Source organism: Amblyomma americanum, chromosome 1 (genome assembly GCF_052857255.1).
Source record: "Amblyomma americanum isolate KBUSLIRL-KWMA chromosome 1, ASM5285725v1, whole genome shotgun sequence".
Classification (NCBI taxonomy): domain Eukaryota; kingdom Metazoa; phylum Arthropoda; class Arachnida; order Ixodida; family Ixodidae; genus Amblyomma; species Amblyomma americanum.
The window spans coordinates 29,365,908-29,389,335 of NC_135497.1; positions in this window are offsets into that span (position 1 = coordinate 29,365,908).

Consider the following 23,428-nt stretch of genomic DNA (forward strand, 5'->3'; position numbering starts at 1 on the left):
GAGGCAGCTCTAAAGAAGCTACGGTGTTGTACGCCTCCACCTACTGTCATAATTACGGATTCAAAATCTGTCCTTCAAAGGTTAGATTACGGGTTCCCCACTGATGCCTTGAGTCTTAGATCCCTACGTTTGGTGCAGAATATACATAGCAAAGGCTTCTCTATACGTTTTCAATGGGTGCCCTCGCACATAGGTGTCTTAGGCAATGAGATAGCAGACAACCTCGCCCATACAGCTCTCTCCGGGATTCCAGTACATGGAGTCCCTCATGAAGTCAAGCAAATGTTCATAGATGTGTTGTGCCACTTCCGTTCTTTGTGGAGCTCTCCTCATCAGCCATATGTGACCAAGGGTCGCAAAAGGTACCAAGCCACTTTGCGGCACCGCGTTCGCACGGATTCTGCTCGTACGCCGGCGTGGATGTATAAGACTGGCCTAGCGTTGTCACCATTGTGTTCAACGTGTGGTGTGTGTGGTGACATAGAACATTACCTCTTGTGCTGTACTTTGTACAACGCGGAACGGGCTGTGTTATTCGGATCCCTCAAGAAGGCAGGAGTTCCTCACAGTTCTCTTCAGGACATTGTTTTCCCGCACGGGAGCCAGTCGAGTAGAAGGGATGCTCCTCGCCTTCTTCTACTTGACCTGCAGGACACAGATTTGGCCTCCACATGGTGACCTCAGGAGTGTCTATTTGGGTTTTTGCGGACAGTGTTTCTGTGATTTCTATTTAAGTGTCGCTACGGTGGAGCAATTGCCGGCAGCAACTGCAAGGCTAATCCCACCGGTAGTTTACAACCACTCAACTCAACTCGTTCTTCTTCTTCTACGAATATGGCGCGAGGTCGCGAGGGCACAGAGGCCCGAAGTGGCGAGAACTTCATCTTTTGTCCCGGTAACGTACGTATGCTCGTGGCACTGACTGCCTGCGCGCTTGGCGTTGTTCTATTCTAAGGTTTATTAGCACTAGCTGGTTAAAATTTCCATCCCACTTTGATCCCTACTAGAGTTTGCAAACTCAGAATCCTTCGTGAACTGTGCTGTTCTTTGAAGCACTTCGTTGTGTTCGGGCAACTGTGACTCAAGGCTACGCCATACATAATGCATGCGGGTCTAGTGGAACGTGGGGCGAACTTTGAGCCAATGCTAAACATTGAATGTTCGAACTGAGCTGCGGTGCAGCCACATATGTGTTGCTCATGCCAGCAGACGTGTATTAAAACTTGAGGAACCGCACGTCAGTCGTCCCGTCGATGCCTTCGTGAGTGCTTGACAGTCTAGCTTTCGTGCCGTGTTTAAGGAGTAACTGCAATTTCTTACAACTAGTATTTCTCACAAAATGGCCACCACATGAATATAGTCGAATGTGCTTGTAACTAGGCTCGTTCGCATGTTTCCGAAATGTTGTTCTTGTTGAAATCGATTACACTACAAGAGAGTTTGTTCCGCCAGGACAGCAGCTCTTGCCCGATGGAGCTCGATGTGGCCCAGCGCTATATATGAAGCCTCACCAATAACAATATGCATCTATTACTAATTGATGTGAATACCTGTTTCGATATGACCACTTGGCAATCCTCCTCCCCCACCCCCTCCTTGTGTAATGTGCCTCACGGGAACTTTATTGGAACAATAAATGATGACGACGATGGGTGACAAAAGTTCAGGTCGCTGTCGACAGCATTATGCATGTCCCGCCATTTTATTCACGACTGCCAGGTTAATTTGTTTTCGATGTCACACATCGAGCTGGATGCCACGTGCTTTCTCTGCACCGATATTTATTTATTTTATTTATTTAGCAAATACTGCCGGCCTGTGTTACAGGCCTTAGGCAGGAGTGGGGTACAAACATATTGATAAAAATAACAAGTACATTGCAAAAGAAGCAGATAGCGAACAGAGCAAAAACCAGTACATACAACATAAAATCGATTACAAAGACATAGAACATATAATGACATCGATCCTGGCAGCAAACGAAGGCATCGGACTTGGCCCAAAACAAGGATACATAAGAGCCCTATACATCCTTCAGAGCTTGTAAAAATAAATCCACCGATTCGCAATTGACAACATCAGCAGGTAAACCATTCCACTTAATGATAGTATGGGGAAAGAACGAATACTTAAATACATTAGTTTTGCATGAAAACGCGGCAACTTTCTTAGTATGGTAAGAGCGTGTAGGGTGTCGAGATGTGTGCTCAACTAAAATTCCTTCCTCTATTGTTAGTTTATTGTGATAATACAAGTAGAATAACTTTAATTTTTCTCGATGACGACGCATGGCCAGGTGTTCAAGTCCTGCGGTTTGCAGTAGGGCTGTTGGGGAAATATTCCAACTGTAACAATTAAAGATAAATCTAGCAGCTTTGCGTTGGACATTTTCTATTTTAAGTTTGTTACTTTCGGTCCAGGGATCCCACACTGCCGCAGCATATTCCAAAATTGGTCGAACAAATGTTTTGTAAGCTAAAAGCTTTATTTCTTGTGTGGATTGTGCCAGCGTTCTTCTCAAGTAGTGCAGTTGTCTTAGAGCTTTTTTTTCTATATACGATATGTGCTCGTTCCATCGAAGGTCTGAGGCTATCTGAATTCCTAAGTATTTAAAAGCGTTGACAACTAAGAGGGGCTCATTGGCTAAGCGGTATGTAAAACTAAAAGGATTCTTTTTACGTGTCACAGTCATCGCTACTGTCTTGTTGGAATTCAAAGTCATTTGCCACGTGGAGCACCATTTTTCTACTGCAGACAGTGAATCGCTTAAAAGGAGTTGATCTTCAGGGCTACGCGTGTAAGAGATTACGCGTGTTTCAGCTTACCACATTTCACATCCGGGGGCTGCACACGAACGTTGTTTATATTAAACGGCGCTCGCAACCGTTGCGGTGGTTCTGGCAATTGCACAGCACAAGGGAATGGACCATACACAAACAGATCACGTTTCGAATCCCATGACTATAAGTAATGTAATGTCAAGCTTCTTAAAGCTTGAACATGTTATTCTGTGTAGAATAGAGGTCAAAGCGTTTTAGGAAAGTCTTGTCCGAAGCTACAAACAGGCCTCCTGCTTTATTGATACTTTTTCCTTTACTATCATTTTACTATAGCAGCAACATGTTCCTTATATGGAGGTTGAATTAGGCCACTTGGTGCACGATCATAAAGAGAGGGGGGAGAGATTTGTCCTAGTCTAGTTATTCACCGGTTTATCGCTCTGCCCCCCCCCCCCAATTACCTCTATTTATGTCCGTGTACCAACTGCATACCCCCCTTCCCCTGCCGAGAGGTTTAGAGGTTGAGGTTGTTGCAAGCTACTGGTGCGGTTATCCTTGCGGATTATGCCGGAAATAGCTCGACCGTAGCGACACTTAGGTGCTAAATAAGGCCCACAAATGAGACACATGCCTGAGACGTGCCTGATCTACATAGCCTAGGACGTAGTTTTTAGGACTCCTTTGCGATCTAAATAACTTGCACATTTCCTAGGACCAACTAGATTATTCAATAGGTAGTGTGTTTATAAGGGCTGCCAAGCGGGTGGAGGTCACTAGGATATCAGCGAGGAAAGGGAAGGAGTTGGCATGTAAAGATTTGTCTCATTCACTAAGAGCCTGAGGTACCTGCTTTTGGTTTCATGATGATATCAGGTGAGGTGTATTTGCCGGGGCTGCTTTTTCATCTTCACGGCGAACTAAAAGCCTGAAGAGCGAATGCAGCTCAGGACCAATTCTGGAGTGGAAGGCTGGGTACGGAATTGCGCGAAGGACGTGGTCGACTGAAAGAGGGAGCGACGACCAGTCGACGAGAGCCTCAAACTCTGGTTTGCCGTTTCTGGGGGCAGCCATGGGCTAGGGAAGTGGTTCGTAGTTGGCCGAAGTCCATCGCATCGCGTTGGAGACCGTTTAGATTCACATTCCTCATGTGATCGTGGAAATAAAAATGTGTTTGTTTGTTTTTTAGGAACATACTGCCCTAACATACTGCCCGATAAAAAAAATCAAACAAAACTTAAGGTCTGGTTACCCTGGCAACTTGGAATTTATAGCGAAACAAAACATCTCGCAGGAGCACGACTCATATTAACGTGCGGACCATCCCCAGAGACCGCAACGGCACCTTTGCCAAGCCTTACCTGCTATAGCAGTGAACAGTGGCAGAAGTGAGCGAATTTTGAAAGATACTGCTCCGGATGATGCAGGTATAGGAACATTTTGCGCACACCAACATGTGCACCGCTCACACGGCTTGCGTTGACTACCGCCCAACCGCCTCGTCGGTAGAGACCTTCGCCTGACAGCACTCTTTTATGCTGGACCAGCTCTTTCAACGTGAAAGGGCCGCAGACTTGTTCCTCGGGATTTTCCGCTCGTTCAGACAGAGTTTGGAGGAACCGGCGTTATTATAGGCGTCTTCACAAAAACTACGTGACATTTATGACCTTTTGACGATCTACTTATTTCTTTATTAGCTTTTTGCGCATTTACTGTGCTTTCAAATGGCAGTAGAAATTCTTTAAATAATTAAATATTAATTTTATATTAATATTTTTGAAAAGAAATATTGAATTTTAATAATTATTATTAATTCTCCATCTTCCTAAAGAAGAGTGCTTGCAATGTTCGTAAGTTTCATCCAGACAGTAAGGGTTGTCACACTTAAACTTTTGGCTTAAGCTACCTGGGACGTGGAGCTTACGTCTAATGCACGCATTTTCTTTTGCATGTACTGCTCCGAATAAACGGTTTTGGTTCAGGCTATTGGCTTCCACATGGCTAGCGCCCACTGGCCCCGTGCCCTATGACGGAAGAAGAAAAGTCCCCCTCGTGGACTCTCCTCCTTTTCCTCTCGTGAGTAATGACCTAGTTCAATCTGGAACGTGTCATGAAGTAACTTAAACATATGTTCCACATAACAGTTTCGAGGAATATGGATGAGTTAGCTGCTGTACTGCTATCAACGTGTTCCACATAAGTGCCACTTGAAAAGGCGAGAAAGAAAGTACAGAAGTGGGTGTTCCACGTATGAAACTTAAACAACTTAAGGCTCGTTCAAGATCAAATATATGGAACAGAGTTTTTAACTGGAACTTACGTGGAAGCGCAGACGTTTGCGTTGAACCGAGGTTAAGAGTGTAGAAACCAGTGCACCTGTTTTCCCGTCTGATTGTACTCGGGTTGACAAAATACCTAAGTAACCGCGAGGTTTGACTGTTTAGTACATTGCAGATTTGAGCCCACTTGCTGCGTGGTAGGTTTTCCGCGTGCTCTTCAGCTTTGTTACTGATTTGCTTGGTTTTTCTTGAGCTTTCTTTTGCTTTTGAGATCTCCATCATTTGGTGAGGCCACAGCGGGCTTCCCCGTAGGTGCCTGTACCTCCGGTGTCCAGTGTACAGAGCACTTCTTGTATTGCTTTTTGATGTCAGTGATTCTGGTCTTTTAGCGGTTAGAGGTGAGACAATTTGTCTGAATTCCAAATAAGTAGTGGTGACTGCCAAGTCTAAATTCCTGTTGGCCCTCTCCGAAGCTGCAAAGGTTGCCATGACGGACAAGTCTGGGCAGACGCTGTTGCCGAGCCTCGTGGGGACCCTACATCTCAGTCTCAGTGAGCTGGTTTCCCTTTCTGGTGGTTGTGCCCGTAACCCCACGCTTGGGAGGTGCACTCAAGTCTCCGGCAATAATAATCCCATCAACTTTTGCACACTTCCCTCGGGAGGCTTTTCTTTCTTTTTGAAATCTGCTTCGTGTTTGTACGTTTAGTATAAAGACGCTCTTTCGTTTATGATTTATCTCTACTAGCACTATCTCTATTACTTTTCCTTGTCTGATGCTGGATAACTGCTATATTCCTACTGCTACTCGTGACTGTTCGTTTGAGCCAGTCGTCCACAAAGGTGTCGAATCCGGGGCTCCCGGGCATCGTGTGTGTCTCTTGCAGCAAGATGATCTCTTTGGTCTTCCCTTGCCCGATATGCATGCAGAAGTCCACTTGTTGCTGAAGCCCCTGTGGTTATTTTGCCCCACACTGCTGTCCTTGTTTCTCTGTGTGTTAAGACTGCTATTTGGATCTGCCATAACTGTTCTCTGGTTGACCAGTGTCCCTGCAATACGCCTAGGGTTTATCTAGATTTGTCGTCCCGGTTCGTTAGTATTTTTTCCTTCCTTTCTCATCCAGCCTGGCTAGTATTTCCTCAATTTCGATCTGCCCGGCCTCATTGGCTACGAATTTGGCTGCGATTCCCCCTTATTGGGTCTTACATGCTACTTACGTGTTCAATCAATGGCCTGATGTTTCTTGCTTTATTTGTGTGGGAAAATCCGTCTGCTCCTGAGCTCTTTTTTATCAAAGCTGATTTTCGAGCTCTTTGTTTTTCTAAAAGACTTCTTGTGTTCTTAAGGCGGCCTGGCGGGCAGCAACCGCTCTTGGACTCCCGGACTTCGTAGAAACACCCCCATATACAGAAGGGACCAATAAGATGTTCTTTTCTCTCTCGCTGTCGACACCTATTGTCGACTTCCGGTGCCTCAGAGATCTAGGAATATCATATCTGGTTATCTGCATTTACCTACGGCAAGCGCTAGGTCGTGAACTGTCTCTGTCAGTTGAGCGGTCGCAGACAGACCTTTCCTACATCCAAGCTGGTTAGGCACAATTCCGCTATTGTTCTGTGCAAATGGTGCGATATGTTTAAGAATTCAATGTTCCAGGATTTTGCAGGCTGCACAACTAAGAGATGCACTCGCAAGGTCGTAAGTTTTATACACAGGAATAACCTTGCCAATTTGGCTTTCCTCCAGAGGTTCACCTGTTACCAAAAATTAAACAAAAATTATAGACGACACATCAAGTGCATTGATGCGGCAAAAGCATGCATTAGAATTAGCGTTCCCCCCGACGGAGCAGCCGAGGCAGCTGACGGGTTCAGACTTTGCCAGTTCATCAATCACCGTACGACCCCAGCTCCACTCTTCTCTCTCGCCTTTATGCCATGAAACTGCCCCCTCTCCAATTTGTTAACTGCCAACCGAGGATTTAAAAGGTAGAGGCTCCTTCGCTTATGAATGGGCTCGATATTGACGCGGGTAGCTTATGTGGTAGCCTTGGCTTCCTAGATGGCGGTAGTAGATTAGCAATCAATCGACGAAGGTTATAAGCGATCATACCAATAGTTGCAATTATGGGTCAAAGCAGTTATGACGGTTAAAACGGAATTCCGCGCTTAATTCAGATGTGTAATATGCACAGTTTGCTGGTGTAATTAGATATGTGTAGTTAATGTGCAGAAGACAGTGGTAACTTACCTGCATATGTGTGCGTTTTCAGCGTTCAGTAGGGCGCCGCCTGTAGTTATCCTAATCAAAAGGTGTAAACTAAGGGAGAGAAGAGCCGAAGAAAGTGCGTGATCTTGGAACGCTATTTGATTCAGCCGTTTTTTACCAAAGGAGAAAAACTTGCCACTTTTTTCTATTCACGAAACACTGATCTGACTTAAGCTTACTGGCTATGGCATTCATTCTCAGAACTGCCATCTGGGCCTCTTGGTAAGCAGATGGTGTATATGAACGCAGCGGGTTCACTGTTAGGAGACGACAGGACGAGCGCTAGCAACTGGCGACTCCTTTTGCTCTTTGTTCGCCACGTTCTCGTGCTACTTTAGAATGTGCGTAAACGTATACCAAGCGGAGAAAAATCCTCTGCACAACACTGGCCCAGCCTGGCTCAACCTTGGGGAATTGAGACTGTCTCAGAGTACGCCACCAGCATAGAGCTGACCTATATTTCCAACCTGCAATCTGGAAGTGGCCTGCGGTCCATTTGGCCGAGCATGCGTTCTACTGGAGCGAAAATAAAGCTGACCCCAAGTCAAGTATAACAACCTCTGCCGCAGAGCCAGCATATGCACGATAAACATAACAACTTACGTAAGACAAACCACACCACGCTGCGACTGCGTGCCCCGTCCATGACACAACTTTCCGTCCACTGGGGCTTATATGAAACCTACGAGGAAACTAAAAGCAGTGTCATTTATTAAAATAATACCGTTTATTTACAGCCGGTATGTGGAGGCTATCCCCTATTCTGATCATCTCATCAGAGGAGTACGACCGCACGAGAGCGCACGCTCTTGACTTGTGTTTTTTTTTTTTTACTGGAAAAGCTCATTTCCTCGTGTGAGCGCCGTATTGAGTGCCCCGTACGACTTCCGCACGGTGATGGCTAGGCCTTTCGGACGTGTTCGGTGCTTGTCGCCGTTCAAGTTGATGCCGCCATGATGCGCAACCGGCTGCCAAATCCGCTGTGGTCATGGCAACAAGTCGTTCGATGAAAAGTTTGGCTCCGCAAAATTCTTCCGGCCACTTTCCAGCCTACACAATCGACGAAGCTTTGCGAAATTGACGGAAGCTTTCTCTTCTGTCGCTCATACCGCAGCGGAGGCCGAGTGGTTGAGCATCCGCCTCGCATGCGGGAGGTGCGGGGTTCGATCCCCAGTGCCGCCGGGTACCCACCGGTGATACAATGTGCACAAGCTTTCCCCTGGTCTGGTGCTTGGCTTATTAAGGGTGAAATGCTTCCATGGTACTCTTTGGCCAAGACACCCTTGCGCCATAAAAATCCATCTTCATAATCATCTTCTGTCGCTGCAATGCGCTGCTGTGCCGGCCGGCCCGCTGGCTGCTGTGTTGCGAGAGTGAGAAGGAAGCACCGCCAGAGAAAGGGCAGAAAGCGACCTCTACTCCTTGCGACCGCGCTGCATTCATATACCTACACTACTGGGAAGCCCAGATGTCAGATCTCAGAGTGAACGCAATAGCGACTAAGCTAAGGTGAAATAATGAAAAAAAAATGGTGATGTCTCTCTCGTTTGAGAGATAACCGCTAAATAAAACTGCATTTCAAGTTCTTCGGCTCTTCTCTCCCTTACTTTATACATTTTGATTAAGATAAGTACAGGCAGCACCCTACTGAGTCGTGAAAGTGCTCGCATATGCAGGTAAGTTACCGCTATCTCCTACACATTATTAATGCTTATCTAGTTACACCAGCAAACTGTGCTGATGGCGCTCCTGAATTCATTACGGCAATCTAATTTAACCACCATGACTAGGCGATTTCAGGAATCATTGCAACTATAACTGTGATCGCTTATTACTATGATCAAATCATTATCTAATCTATTACCTCAATTTACTATCCACATCTACGTAGCCAAGGCTACCACACAAGCCGCACTCCAGACACAGGCATTTGGACATATGGGCGTCAATATCGAGCCCTATTGGCATTCGTAGGGACAAAGAGCGCCCCCTGCCTTTCAGTGCGTTCGAACTGCAGCAGCTCGGCGGGAAAATGTGCCAGTTCGTCTGTCCGTCTCAAGCCTCGCTTTTTCAGGGGCCAAAGCGGGGCAGAAAACGGAGAGGCAAGTGGCAAAGGGCGGGCACCTGTCAGCGGCTGCTCCACCCGAGCTTACACATCTGTCCAATTGATCGTCTATAATATTCTCTGTAATATTTGCCAACAGGCGAACATCTGGAAAATAGCCAAATTAGATTTCGATACATAAAACTGACGACCTTGCCAGTGCATCAAGTTACCATTCGATCTCGCTTACTTGTACGGCCTGCAAAATTCTTGGAACATTTAATTCTTAAACATATTGTATAATCGGTAAAGAAAAATAACTTAATTGTGGCTAACCAGATTGTATTCATATAGGTTTGTCTACGACCTCTCAAGTCATGAGAATATTCACGACTTACAGCGCTTACAATACACAGATCCGGCTAACCCGATATGATGCCCAGGATTGCTTCCCCCATCTATACGCTCCTACAGAAATTTATACATTGCCTCGGTGGCAACAACACCAATCTGCCTTACAGATCAATGTGTTCACTGCAATGGACTCTTGAGGTTGTGGCGATTGTCTTGTGCTGTTTTAGCTTCTGTTCTCTCTCTTATTTTTTCATCCACGGCCTGGAGAATAACGCAACAGTAAGAATGTTTGCAGGCGCCTGCAGTAGGTACAAGAAAATAACCTGCCGCGAAGACTGCGCAACTTTAAACGCTGCGCTTGATAATTTAACACACAGGTGTGAAACGTGGCAGATGACAAATAAGACAGCGCCCATTGACTTCGCTCGTCATCTACAAGGGGAGATGTTGAATAAGGTGTAAGAATATCATTATTTAGTAATAATGATTTCCTGATCCCTGAAACGGAACAAACAGGTAACATACATTACCAACAAAGAAGTGGCAGCTCTCCACTCACTAAAACGCTAGCTTGATTTGCATCAGTCAATACTAAGCTCCAAGCATAAAAGTCACGTGTTCGCTCATTACTGAAATATCAAATAATAGGTTGGTTCTCCTCCTGCAAACAGTACAGCCTGCGTCACACTTGTGTACAGCGCTCGAGCGGCGCACTTCCCTGCGTAAAAATCTGCACGTGGTCGCGGCTCCTGGCTTTTCGAGGCAACGCTTGTGCAGAAGTGGAGCCACGTAGATCATTGCCGCCGACCGCGGGCTGCTTTCGAGTCGCCGACTTTACTGCGGACCGCCCACCGTTCAAGCGCGCTGCAGAAGGGGAAGGAGTAAGAGTTATTTTCAACAAATGTTGCCGTCATGGCTCCCATATTTTTTTTTTTGATATGTAATTCCCACCAAAGACTGTAACAGGAAGGGCTCTGAATGATACAGTTGTAGTGCACATGTTGGTAGAAACAATTTAACAATAAAATATGGCAAAAATAGATACAAAATCGGTTAGAGAATTCAAGCTGAGGTACAAATAATAGGCGGCAAACATGATGACAAGCATACCAAAAAAAGGAAATCGGCTGCAGTTAGTGTTGTATTTTCAATATAGGCACAAACAAAACGGTAAAAATAAACAGGGCAGAAAAGTGTGGAAAATGAGAATAACTACTGGGAAACAAACAGGTGATCTATAACCAGGGCACTGAACGCATGTAATGATGAGCTGTTAGTAATATCTATGTCTAGATTGTTTCATTCTCGTGTAGCTCGAGGGAAAAATGAGTATTTGAATATGTCAGTACGGAATGGAAACTCATTTAATTTGTGTGTGAGGTTGTGGCGGGTCGATCTAGTTTTTGTGGTCTTTATGTATTTTGTAGCGGGCACTTTTAGTTGGTTGTGCATTAGCTGATACATAAGTTTAAGTCTTGTGAATTTTGCTCTGTTCTCCAGGGTTAGGAGTTCTGCTCGTTTTAGTAATTATGTTGGTGAGTCTTTAAGGGAGTGTTTATTATATACACATCTAAGTGCCTTTCTGTGCACCCCTTCAAGTTTTTTAATGAGCTTGTTAGTAAAGGGAAACCAAACGGTGTTGCCGTATTCTAGAATTGGTCTGACAATAGTTTTATATGCTAGTAATTTTGTTTCAGGGGGTGCTAGTTTAAGGCGTCTGTTAGTGAAGAAGACTTGTTTTAGTGCATTAGATGTGATGATGTTAACGTGCGAATCCCATCTGAAATCAGAGGTTAGTGTCACACCAAGGTACTTATGCTCAAGGACAGATGCAAGATGAATATTATTAAGGGTGTACTGAAAAGTTGATGTGTGTTTTTTCCTAGTTATAGATAAAAGAACAGATTTATTTAAATTTATGTCCATCCGCCAGTCCTGACACCACTGGTACACTGCTGTTAAGGCGTTATTTAAAACTATATGGTCATCAAAAGAGTTAATTTCCTTGTAAAGGACGCAGGCATCTGCGAAAAGTTTAATATTCTGTGAAACACAAGCTGGTAGGTCATTTATAAATATTAGGAACAGTACTGGTGCTAGGACACTTCCTTGAGGTACTCCCGATGTAACATTAGTTGTCGCTGATTTCTCATCGTTAATTTCAACAAATTGCATGCGATTACTAAGATAGACTTTAATCCAGTTTAGAATAGAGCCAGCTCCTAAAATAAGTTGAAGTTTTGCAATAAGTTTAGTATGTGACACACGGTCAAATGCTTTCGAGAAGTCTAAAAATATAAGGTCAATTTGTTTCTGGTTATCAATGCTCATGGATATGTCATGTGCAAAAGGCAAGACAACCTTCTACAGTCGAGCCATATTACTGTGTCTTAAGTTTCTTTTCCTTAGTTGCAGCATTAAAATCGATACAACTGAGTACTTACTTGAGTGATATACACGCAGTTCCAGAGCAATACGCACTAAGCCCAGCTCCTTTTTCGCACCAAAATCTGTGAACTGCGAATCACTCGAAGCTTTCGTCTCGAACTCCAATGCTTAATATATAGTTATGACCTGGACGCTGTGTTCTTTTTGCTTTGCTGGCGACGACATCTTGATTTGCTTACCTTCCTAGCTTCATTCTTTGTTTCGCAGGACATTTTTCTCCAGCTGCTGTGTATTTCTTGCTTCCTGGATGCAGAACTTGCGTACATTTAAGTTAATTTTTTGTAGGTCCGAATCTTTGAACATGCGACTTACACCTTTTCGTTGTCGTCTTTTAGCGCTTGTAAAATTAATATACACTCGTAGGTGATGCCTTCGTTCAAGTATAATTGCCTTTATGGCCGCTTCTAGTTGCGCTTTTTTCGTTTTGATGTATATATGATGCCCCTTCCTACAACAGTCTCAAATGTGAGGCTAGCATTATGTTGAAATAAATAAATAAATAAAGGACAAATTTCTGCAATAAAAGAGATAATTATCTCGATTGTGAATTATAGCGCACCAATACTTCACATACCACTAAATAATTTCAATTGATTTTCATTTGTGATACGTCCCATTACTGCACTGTAAATCAGGTAGGCAACAAGGAATTTTCTTAATCGCGTCACATACTCGTCCTGCGTAGCGCCACGACACAGAGATGCTAACATTTCGTTCACAGATGACATTTTTTTAAGGTCAGCGGTGATGATTATATGGTAAATTCGTGCTCTAACATGGTAGATAAACGTGGGTGCGTCCCAAGCCAATGCAAAAACGCGGCCTTAACGAGGGCCTGCGCGAAGTAAATGACGAAGGTAAAGCTCGTGTAAATAGCAAGCGTGCAAAGGCATCGTATAAACACAACTTTCTGGCTGTTTTGTAACTGCAGAACTTAATTAGTCATTTAAATGTAGCCTTAAAGCAATAAAAACAACTTTCTTTTGGTCCAGCTTGAAACAATAACCGCCATTCTCTGCACAACCAGTAAAACAGCTACCGCACCACCACATAAAACACCAACAACAACAGGGGACAACACCATAGCCTAGAACTAATCAACTAGTTTAATGCTGCTCTGTGCATGCCAATTATTAACAACGCACGGCCAGTAGTTTAAGAGAACACAGCCGATGAGAACGCCGTTTGCTGCTTCTGGGCTTCAAAACAGCGAAAAGACACGAAATTGAATGCATGCGTGTCACTAAAGTGGCTTCCGCTGCTTTCAGTGCGCTGCGCCAAGGCGAATATGCTAATTAACTTCTAGAGCCTAGATTCACCGCGTCACTGTCTTTTCAACGGAAAGCGCGATCGAGCCCTGAGCAGAAGTTCTGATCCGTCCATTAGGTAGCGTTTGTAACAGATGCGGAACGAGAAACACAACGCTGGCAAAGTGATGCGCAGCCCCTAACACCGGCAATTTTCATGCCCCTTTTTGCTGACCAAGCACCCGAAATATATTCAAACTTGTCACATGCAAGTTTCGTTCGCGGCGACCGCTGTCGGCAAGCGTTCACCCGCGATCTCATCGCTTTTCGACGCTGCGCATACTTGATTAGGCTCGATGTATATGCGATGCAGTTCAGGACAACCGCTGCGCAGGGTATTCGCGTTGGTTTTAATGAGTGTGTACAGTCATGGCCAAAAGTTTGCGGGATGCTGAGTAACAGGGAAAAAAATGTTTTCTGCGTTGCCTTACAAGCCACTCAGATAGTATTCTTCTACCAGATGGAACACGCATGCCTCCTCACGCTTCTATGCATTTCATTCACCTGTTCTGCCTAACCGCTCTGCAAAAAGATTTTTTCCGCGAATCTGCATCCGGCAAAGTCTTGTCCATGACTGTACATTGAAGCTCAAAGCTCTTCTCCATAGGCAGGACACTCTTCCTATGGTTCCTTCGGCATTAACACTCCCTGATTTAAGCACTGGCGCTAAGGACTCGTAACTTCTTTCAGCGTCACAGTACGCAGAGCGGCTCGCATATCGCGCTGCACCTGCAGGAAGAGTGTCACCCAAAAGTGTGCGAGACCACCCAAGCAGCCAAGGACACAGGGGCATGAACACCTTGGTAAAATCTGCACGCTAAACTTATCCCCTGCAAATGATACTGGCAGCTTTTGCCACGCATTGTACCACGGGTAAGGTGCGTAAATACATTCAAGATTACCGCCAGCATGTTACAAACAGTTTCAGCGAAACATCTGCTGCCGCTAATTCTAACGCAGAATGGACACGCCATCGCAAATGTTTACGAACCGCACTGGCTTCTTAAGCAGCCGTTCGTGTTTTTTTTTTCGAAATATAAAGCCTCGCCACAAGCCTGACCCTGTATAGCAATGGCATCACTGTGGCAAAGAAATAGACACAAATGTCAATAAAGTGAGGGATTCCTAGGAAAAACTACACAGCCATGGATGGATGTGGTCCTGAGCGATGCCGGGATGCGCGAATGCTGAACTCTTGTCCTTCGAGGCGACGGCGCGACCCGCTACTGCCCAGCCGCTTGCACCTTCGGCTGGCACGACGTTTGGCATTGTCACCGCACAGCGCACACGGTTTCCCGGTAGTTTGAGCCACTTTCCTTAGCTCGGCTGCTTCGCGATCCATTAACTACGATAAGCAAGCAAAGGCGTTCTGCTGCTCGAATGTGCCTGGTGGCAATGACGCAGGCTTAAACAACGCGAACAGTAGCGCACAGAACAAAATAAATTAACGAAGCAGCCTTGTTCGATAAAACCATAAATCTTCCACACAAGAAGCGATGCTTCTTCAGCTAAAAGAAAAAGACGCACACTTCCAAAACAACCACTTTCTTCTGCACCAAGGTGTGAAAGATACTGTAAACAGACTTTAGGCGCACCCTTCAAGCACCGGTTGATGCTACCCTGTTACAATGCTAGTTTGAGATGTGCTACATTACACAACTCTTCCGCAGCGCAGAAGGGACAAGGCGTCTCCCGGTCGGCGGCCCTTGACACACTGAAGAGGGCGCCACCAGTCCGACCAGGACACATCACCTGGACCGGCTTTGGCACATGCCTTCGGCACCCTTGACGAACGCGGAGCGGAAATCCCGGACGCCCATTCTCCTCGGCATGTCACTCCGGCTGGCCTTCCGTTCGCCGTTAATGTCAACAAGGAGGGTGCTTGCGTCCCCTTGCGCAGTTTTATACTTAGAGCATAATGCAACTTTGGTTCTCCATCAGTGCTATTTTTCTGTCCTCAGCGCTCTCCTAACGTGGGAACAAATGTATCGTAAATTAGTCATCCTTCAGGGAGCTGAAGGATTGAAGCTTGTGCTTTTACCTAAAGCCTGAAAAAACACCGATGGCCTACACTGCAGCGAGAGTCGATTCCCCTTAGCAAAACAAACGACTTTACTGCAAAAGGAACGCAACCAGCATAATAACTTTCCGCTGTGAAATTCAGTCCTTTTCTTTTTTTTACGCAAAGCAACAAACAGCTAACCGAATTAAAATACTCCAGCGACTTTAGGTATCTCCTTAATAAGTTCCCCTGTCACACTGAAAGTTTTAATGACATTCGAATCAAATTGCATTCAATGCATCGAATGAAACTGGGCCTCTCGTGGTGCCACACAGTAAAAAATAATTTCATTCCCTAATGATAGCAATGACGATCAATGAAAAAAACATTAAAACAATTAACGACCTCTATTGCGCATAAGAAGTATTTGAAATTCATGCGTAGTATTTTTAAAGCCGGTGAAGATATTTCTCTGCAGTATTATAGGCTTCAAATATTGTTTATGGCCATGCTGCAGCCCTTCAGCCATCAAAAACCGAGCCAAGTATAAAGCCAACCATAGATTCGATAAATGCACACAAATAGCATGGCTGGCACGGCGGAGCGTGAAACAGACATCCAAAAGGCTAAGCGCTCAGTCGCAGCGTTAAGTACTTCCGAGCTAAACGCTCGTTAAACACCAACCATCGCGGACAAAGCCGTGCTTCAGACTGCTGCGACCGAGAGTAATAGCTATCTACGACTGTGCGGGCAGTCCCACGCCAAATTTAACATTTTTAGGAAGAGTTCAGTAAACTTGGGTTGGAAGCACATTTTTTTTTCCTGTTCCCTGAGTCTGCTGCATATATGGTGTACAGATTACACCATATATCGAATGAAAATGAGTTTCCCAAACTCATTCGATGGCGAACGTCACTCGAACCTAAGTGCATCAAACAGTTTTATTTACGAGCCAATTATTGGTCTTAGATGCTAATTCCATTAAATATGCTAGTGTGACAGCGACGACGTGCACGTAGCGGCGACATGAATGCAAACACATCAACAAATGATTACTCGACAAGTGTGAGCGGAAAGCGCAATTTAATCCTTTTCTTTCTAAGATGTTTACATGTGGACAAATAATAGCTAAAACACCTTTCAAACTTCAAGAAAAAAACCACAAAATTGATTCTTGTATGCAAACTGACCGTTCCCTTTTACACTGCAGCTACCTGTGTTCTTCTTATGCGCCTGTTGTAGCAAGACGCAGGCGTCAACATTAAAACATACTCGCTAGAGGTCTGTACTACACTGGGCCGGGCAATGGGTCGTTATCGGAATGGAGCCCAGAACATTCACGGGGCTCTGTCTTAAGTACTGGACTGCGTGATGCACGTACAACCGCATCCTGCCATACACATTTGGCACATGAACAGGGAAAAGAAGGGCATCGAAATATGAGCCCGGTTGGCTGCCATACATTGGGAGAAGGATAAAGACGGCAAACTGTAAAAATTGGCCCGAAAAGTTACTACGGAACTGGTAGTATTACAAATTTGGTATTTACAAATTTGGCCACGCAGCGTCATTGATCGGCAATTAACTCTGTAAACTCTGTAATTACCATCTGGAGAGGAGCCACATTGTTGTTTTCTCCACAGGTTCTCTTCCGAAAACTATTCAACATTGATTCGCAGGCGTAACATATGAAAGAGCATTATCTTGGAAAAAGAGAAAAAAAAGAACAATCTCGAATACTAAAGCCTAGCTAGCTGAGCGACCCTGGATTTGAAGCCCCACATCAAACACAAATCGCTTGACGATCATGAATCTCGAATAAGAAGAAAATAGTTTGGCACAGCTATAAAATACGAGTAACTGGGCAGCTGGACTAGGATAATACAAAGGTACATCAACAACGTGTCTTCCCTAAGCCTTGGCCCTACTGCGGAGTGGCCATACTGTAATAATGCCAGCGTGCATGTCGTCACTCCCTGACGTTCCACCAAGGACAATCATTGATATGAGAGAGAAACCTCTGATTAATAATTACATAACTTTGCATCCACGTTAACGTCGATTTCCAAACTCAACTGAAGTAAAGAACCTGGATGGTATTTTAGCATTACTATAGGCACGGAATATTGTGCGAAAGCACTTTTTTTTTGCTGGTGGACGCACCACCGCCACGTACATACCTGAAAGCGCGACTGAGGTGTCCACTGACCCAGGGATCCAGTTACCCGCCTTTCCTTTTGTGACTCTCTCAGAGGCTTCACGTCCACCTTTTGATTTTGCGCGCTAGGAGGCTAAGAGTGCTTTCGGACTAAAAGAAATCTAGACAGTATTCAAGTGTCGTTTGACCATCCGCTGCGTTTTTGTAATCCTTGGCCCCCAGTGCTCGTGCTATAAGGTCCTGGCTTTGTCACGGTAATAAATTAAGAGACCACGTGCTCGAGAGCACCAAGTTGGCAGCACCCAAAGTCGGGAGACAATCATGCACTGGTGTCACGAGCGACCTGCAATGAAGAAGCATTCATTGCACGACCTGGAAGTCGGCCAGGGCACAAATGTTTCGCGTGCTGTGTCATTTTGCTGTCATTCATTTGGCACAAAGGGAAAATATATCGACACAACGTGACACAAGCCCTAGGCATGCCAGCTTCTTATTTCTCAAGTACAAAAAGAAATGATGACATCCAGCGAAGAATACCCACAAAGCTGACATGATCTGAATTGAATTGAATTGAAATCCTTATTTGCCATCAAATACAGATGGGGGATTGTAGAAAAAAAGCTGTCCTTGGACAGCTTGACGGGTCCACAATCCCTTATTTGGGCAGAGTGGCGGCAACACGTAACATATTCTTGATATGCAAACATATACATACATATTTAATATGATACAGACTTAGTACTCGTAAACGAAAACAACAGAAAACAAAAAGAACAGAAAACAGCAGCGGAACTCACTTCTACAAATCCAAACGAAAGCAACAGCAAGGCTAGATAACATTACATAGAAACCAAATACATCTGCCGGAGTTCCTTGTAGGTTGCTGTGAAGAGGTCAAAACGGACAGAATTATAATAATTCAAGAGCGTTGGTATTGTGTACTTAAGGCACTGTTTCCCGTAACTTGAACGTGACATTGGTACTGACCAATCCTCGAAGTGTCTTGTAAGGTAACTTGGAGTTCTGTCTTGTAATTGGGATAGGTTACGTATATTGTTGATATTCCTGTGGATTTCTTGTTTATATACATGGCTTAAGCGATATCTATAGAGATTGTGAGCTGGAATTACACCAGAGTTGCTAAAAAAAGTTGAAGTGGAAGCAGTATACGAAGCATTATATGTGTGTCGGAGATACTTTTTCTGTAACAGGTTGATGTGTTCTATATTAGTGGATGTTGTGTTTCCCCATACTAATTGACAATAGTTCAAGTGTGACTGAAAGAGTGAATGATAAAGCAAACGTTTGATGCGTTGAACAAAGACCCTACTTTTCTCCCTTCAAGCCGATCTCTAACACATACGGTTGTCCCTCGGTGCTCAAACCTGGAGGAGCTCATTCACAGGAGAGAATCTGCTCACCACAGGCCCCAGGGTCGTTTTTCTTATTTGCGGGCCACGCAGACATTTTGCGTGGACTATATTCCCAAGACGAAAATTGAGTTTTGTGCTTGAACCAGTCGTGCAAGGTGAGAGGGGAAAATGAGCACTTTGAGCGTAGTCAGGGTAGGGTCCCTGGATGAGTTTTCAAGCTAGGTCAAGGGGGAGCGCACTTGCTAAAGAACGTCGCGAAAAAAGGGTGGTACGTTTCCTGCTGCTGCTCATCCCACTACTTGGCATGGCCCATTTTTCAGACCATTCACAATATTGACAAGAGGTACGGGGATCGATACCCAGCACCTCCACCAGATGTAACGTAGTGGTGACGTTGAAGAACACAGTAGCAATACTGTGAAAGACAAAACTAACTTTTATTGGGCGAACCTGTGGTGCCCACAAAAGAGGGTACACTTAGAGCACAACGGTAGCGGCGAACACGGTCGGCGATCGTCGAAAATCTGAACCGCGGGTCAAGCGCGTCGGCTGTTAGGTAGCATTCGTCGAATGTTCCAGACTAATCGTTGGGACCCGCGTGCTTTCCACAAAGTTCTACACCATTCTCGTCAGGCGATGAAATCAGATAACATAAGGTTCGGCTACAACAGACAGCGAATAGAAGCATCGATGACTTGCCAGAAACTTCGGATAGATGCAGGCGCCTCCCGCGCTGCTCGATAACACTTGTTAGGCGGCGAAACGTGGTCGCCCAATAAAGATTAGTACACGGTCAATATCACTAGAAGCTCCGGCAGAGAAAAACGTCGCGCATCGTGACTTACACGGTAAAATTGAAGTGTCCCCTAATCGCCATCTCGTTGAGTCTGGTTTGATTTTATGGGGTTTATAACGTCCCACAACGACTCAGGCTACGAGGGACGCCGTAGTGGAGGGCTCTGGATAATTTCGACCACCTGGGGTTCTTTAGTGTTCACTGACATGCACAGTACACGGGCCTCAAGCTTTTCACCCCATCCAAATGCGACCGCCGGGATCGAACTCGCGTCTTTCGGGCCAGCAGTCGAGCGCCATAACCACTGTGCCACCGCGGCGGGTGCCACCTCCTTAGGGTCCACGCTAAATCCTCAGTTAAGTTATCGCATTAAAAGTGATGAGCAACACTCAGGTTTTACGAGCTCGTCAAGTTTTGTTCGCTGCGCCGCAGCTCTGCCTTGGGTGGATATGGGTTGACTTTTTCTGCGGTAAGCGCAGTTCGAATTATCTGATGTTTAACAAATATTCCGTCGTAAGGCGAACAAGTATTTTCTAGCACGTTTGTTTCTTGTCCAAAACATGTCAATTCACAATAGCGACTCTACCACCAGTACAATCTAAAGTACCTCAGACAAAAACAAGCAAAGGAGAACACAATCCAAAATATGGACATTCGCAACCTCGCTAAGCAATAGAAATCAGCAGTATATGCAAAATGACCAGGGGAAATTGCTGTCAAGCGGCGTAATAACTGCCCAAGCTCTAACAGAAAGGATGCTGAGAAAGTGCACCGCTAGCCAGGCAGCCGCTACTGAAGCCGTGCGCTTGAAATCAATGGACCGGAGCGAACAGATATCCATAATGCGCACATCGACTGCACGTTCACTGTTTGCCGCCTGGGTGACCATCGGTGGCGTTCGCCTTTGAGGATAGTACACCTAGGCGTGGACAGAAGTAAGCGTATCTCGCTCTTCTTACACCTTTCGCACTCGCCTGGCATAAAGTCGAACTGTATCCACGCCTTACTCTACCATGATCTCACACAGGGTCGCACATGCGCCTACAGTACACCTTCCGGGTAGGAAGCGTTCAGCAGAGTTGGAAAGCATGCTCCGTTCACTGCGCACCACGCCGTCACGTACGACAGCCATGAAGTGGGCAGATGGCTCCTAGCGATGTCGTCCTCCACAAATCCTTGGAAACGGGCGAATCGGGTGGGCGCATCGGGAATTAACGCATGCTGGGCAGAGGCTATGCCAGCGTTTGTACACTTTGTTCTGGGAGAGGCATCAGCGGCGCAAAACAATAAATCATGCCCACAGAGTACTCCATCACAAAATTGAAAATGCAGTAATTACTGAAAAGAGCGCATATCGAAAATTTCCCCCGGCACTCAATTTACTGCCGTCGCAGACGCCTTTTAACGCAATGTGTATTTTTAGAGAGCTTATCTGGGGTTCAATTTTGATTTTCCTGTTAGGGTGCACGGGAGAAACTACAATGTTGTCGTCTTGCTATTTTCGTAAAATTCGTCCGACTTGAGAAAAAGGTTAAAACATAGAGACTCAGAAATATGAAATCTAGATAAACAAACAAAGGCTCTCGCTTTCTCATTTAAAAAAAAATTCGAAAATTGAAGACTTTCGCGTTCCATAATTGGAGCAGGTAGGCACATCCTGTAAAATGCACAGCGCTCAAGGCACATCTTATATTCCAGTGCACATGAAATTGTTATGTGAATGGCGTGAATGTTTCAAAACCAGATTCTTAATAGAGTGGCGAAATACATTTAGTATGCTTCCTTTGTCCGCTTCAAAGGCTCTGAAAGACTGCAACGTTTCTTAACTGCTCTCATCTCCTAGAAACACAGTTATGCGATATAAATTCAAGCGCTAAATTTGGGTTATTTGTATGAATAAAACGGGTGCCGTGGTCTAAATTCTGCGGCAGTTGCGAGGTGCTGGCACGCAACAACCAGCGAGCCCGGCCCGGGGGATGTCCGCTCGCAGCGGCGAACAGACGCAGTGCATGGAGACGCCCATAGTTTGTCCATTCAGAACCTTTAAAGCTTCACGCTCTTTTAGACACAGCAAAAAGCATCTATAGTACCAGTCCGGCAGCTGCTGATAAGAAAGCAATTTGAGTGGCAAAGATGGCCCAGCTCTCAGTGATAGAGAGAGAGAGAGACTGAAAATAGCTATCAAAAGCAAGCAGGAGGAGACATGATTACCTAAACCTATTTTGCCCATGTGTTGCATGCAAACCATCTTACCAATTTTATTCGCTGCACGCAACACCATCCATTTAAAGATTCTTTTCTATGCGTCTTGTCTACGCTTGACGACCTCCATCGATTGCTTCGTGACAGCTACACAGTAGACACCCCCCACAAGTTAGCCTCGGCGATGCGGTGGTGAGGCATGCAGCGGATCGCCCAAAATGCGTGATGCAAGAACAAGGCCCAGGAGGTATTCACGTGACGTCATTCACAAGGGGCGCTAATGGCCGGCGCGGCATTCGCCACGTTGGCAGTCACGCGTGCAGCCGCCGCAGCCAGCCGCAGCATTCAACTCGCCGGTGATCTTTGAGTTTATTTCGCGTCTGTCCGCTCCGTAAAACCATGTGATTGGGTGGATATGTCATGAACTGCGGGAAAGAGAAAACAGCGGGAACGCTGAAAAGGTTCCACTCTGTGAAAACAGACACACGTTGGAATGTGCAGGCGCCGGTGGGGTGTGCGACGTCTAGGACTGCTGCCGTGCGTTGAATTCACCGATATCGAGACCCGCCTTGTGCACATGCCGACAGGTTAGGAAATGAAAGCATACGAATAAATGGCACGGTGCAATTCCTTGAGGGTGCCTAGGAGAGATGGGTAATTCGACGTGTCTGTTCGCTTAGCCAGCTTAATTTGTCATCTCTCTCTGCTGAAAGTGACGTGTTTCTACCGAATCTAGCGGAATCGCTGCACATCGCATTGCTGCGAACCGGCCTAGATTCCAGGTCTTGTGCACTCGAAGCAACGCTACGTTGCTACAATCAAAACTGAAAAACATTCTCGCAGGGCCAGCCATTCATGCTGCGAGCGCATGAGAGTATTTACTCTCGCATAAATAAGGCGGCTATGACATTTTGCCTTTCTGCTGAAACACCCGTTTGTGAAGCTTAAGCGCTTCGCGTAACAGCCGCCGGAAATATGAGTTTCTGCGGCGCCAGTTTCATGTGGCACCCGCAATTAATCATGTGCTGTTTATCCACGATGTGTTCTGGATGAGTAGCAGACCGTTATCAACTGATATGAAAAGCAGCAAGTCGTGTACATTCTTGCGTGTGATGCAGTCGGCCAGTCTTGATGCCGAGTTGTGGCATGAGGCGGCCGCCGAACTGAAACACTGAACAGGCAGCTTCATTAATTATGTCATGGCACTAAAGAATTCTGCTGCAAACTTCATGCACACAAAGCGTTCCACAAACAAAAGTGGACGTTGGCGCATTTTATAACATGCAAAGATGTTACCGATCTCTAACAATATAAGCCGAGTACCTCACGGCGTGCTTGACACTGTGCGAACTGGCGTGAAACGACCACCAAAATGACGGGCTTGCCGCGAAGACGCTCGCGCCGTCTGGTAACGCGACCCCA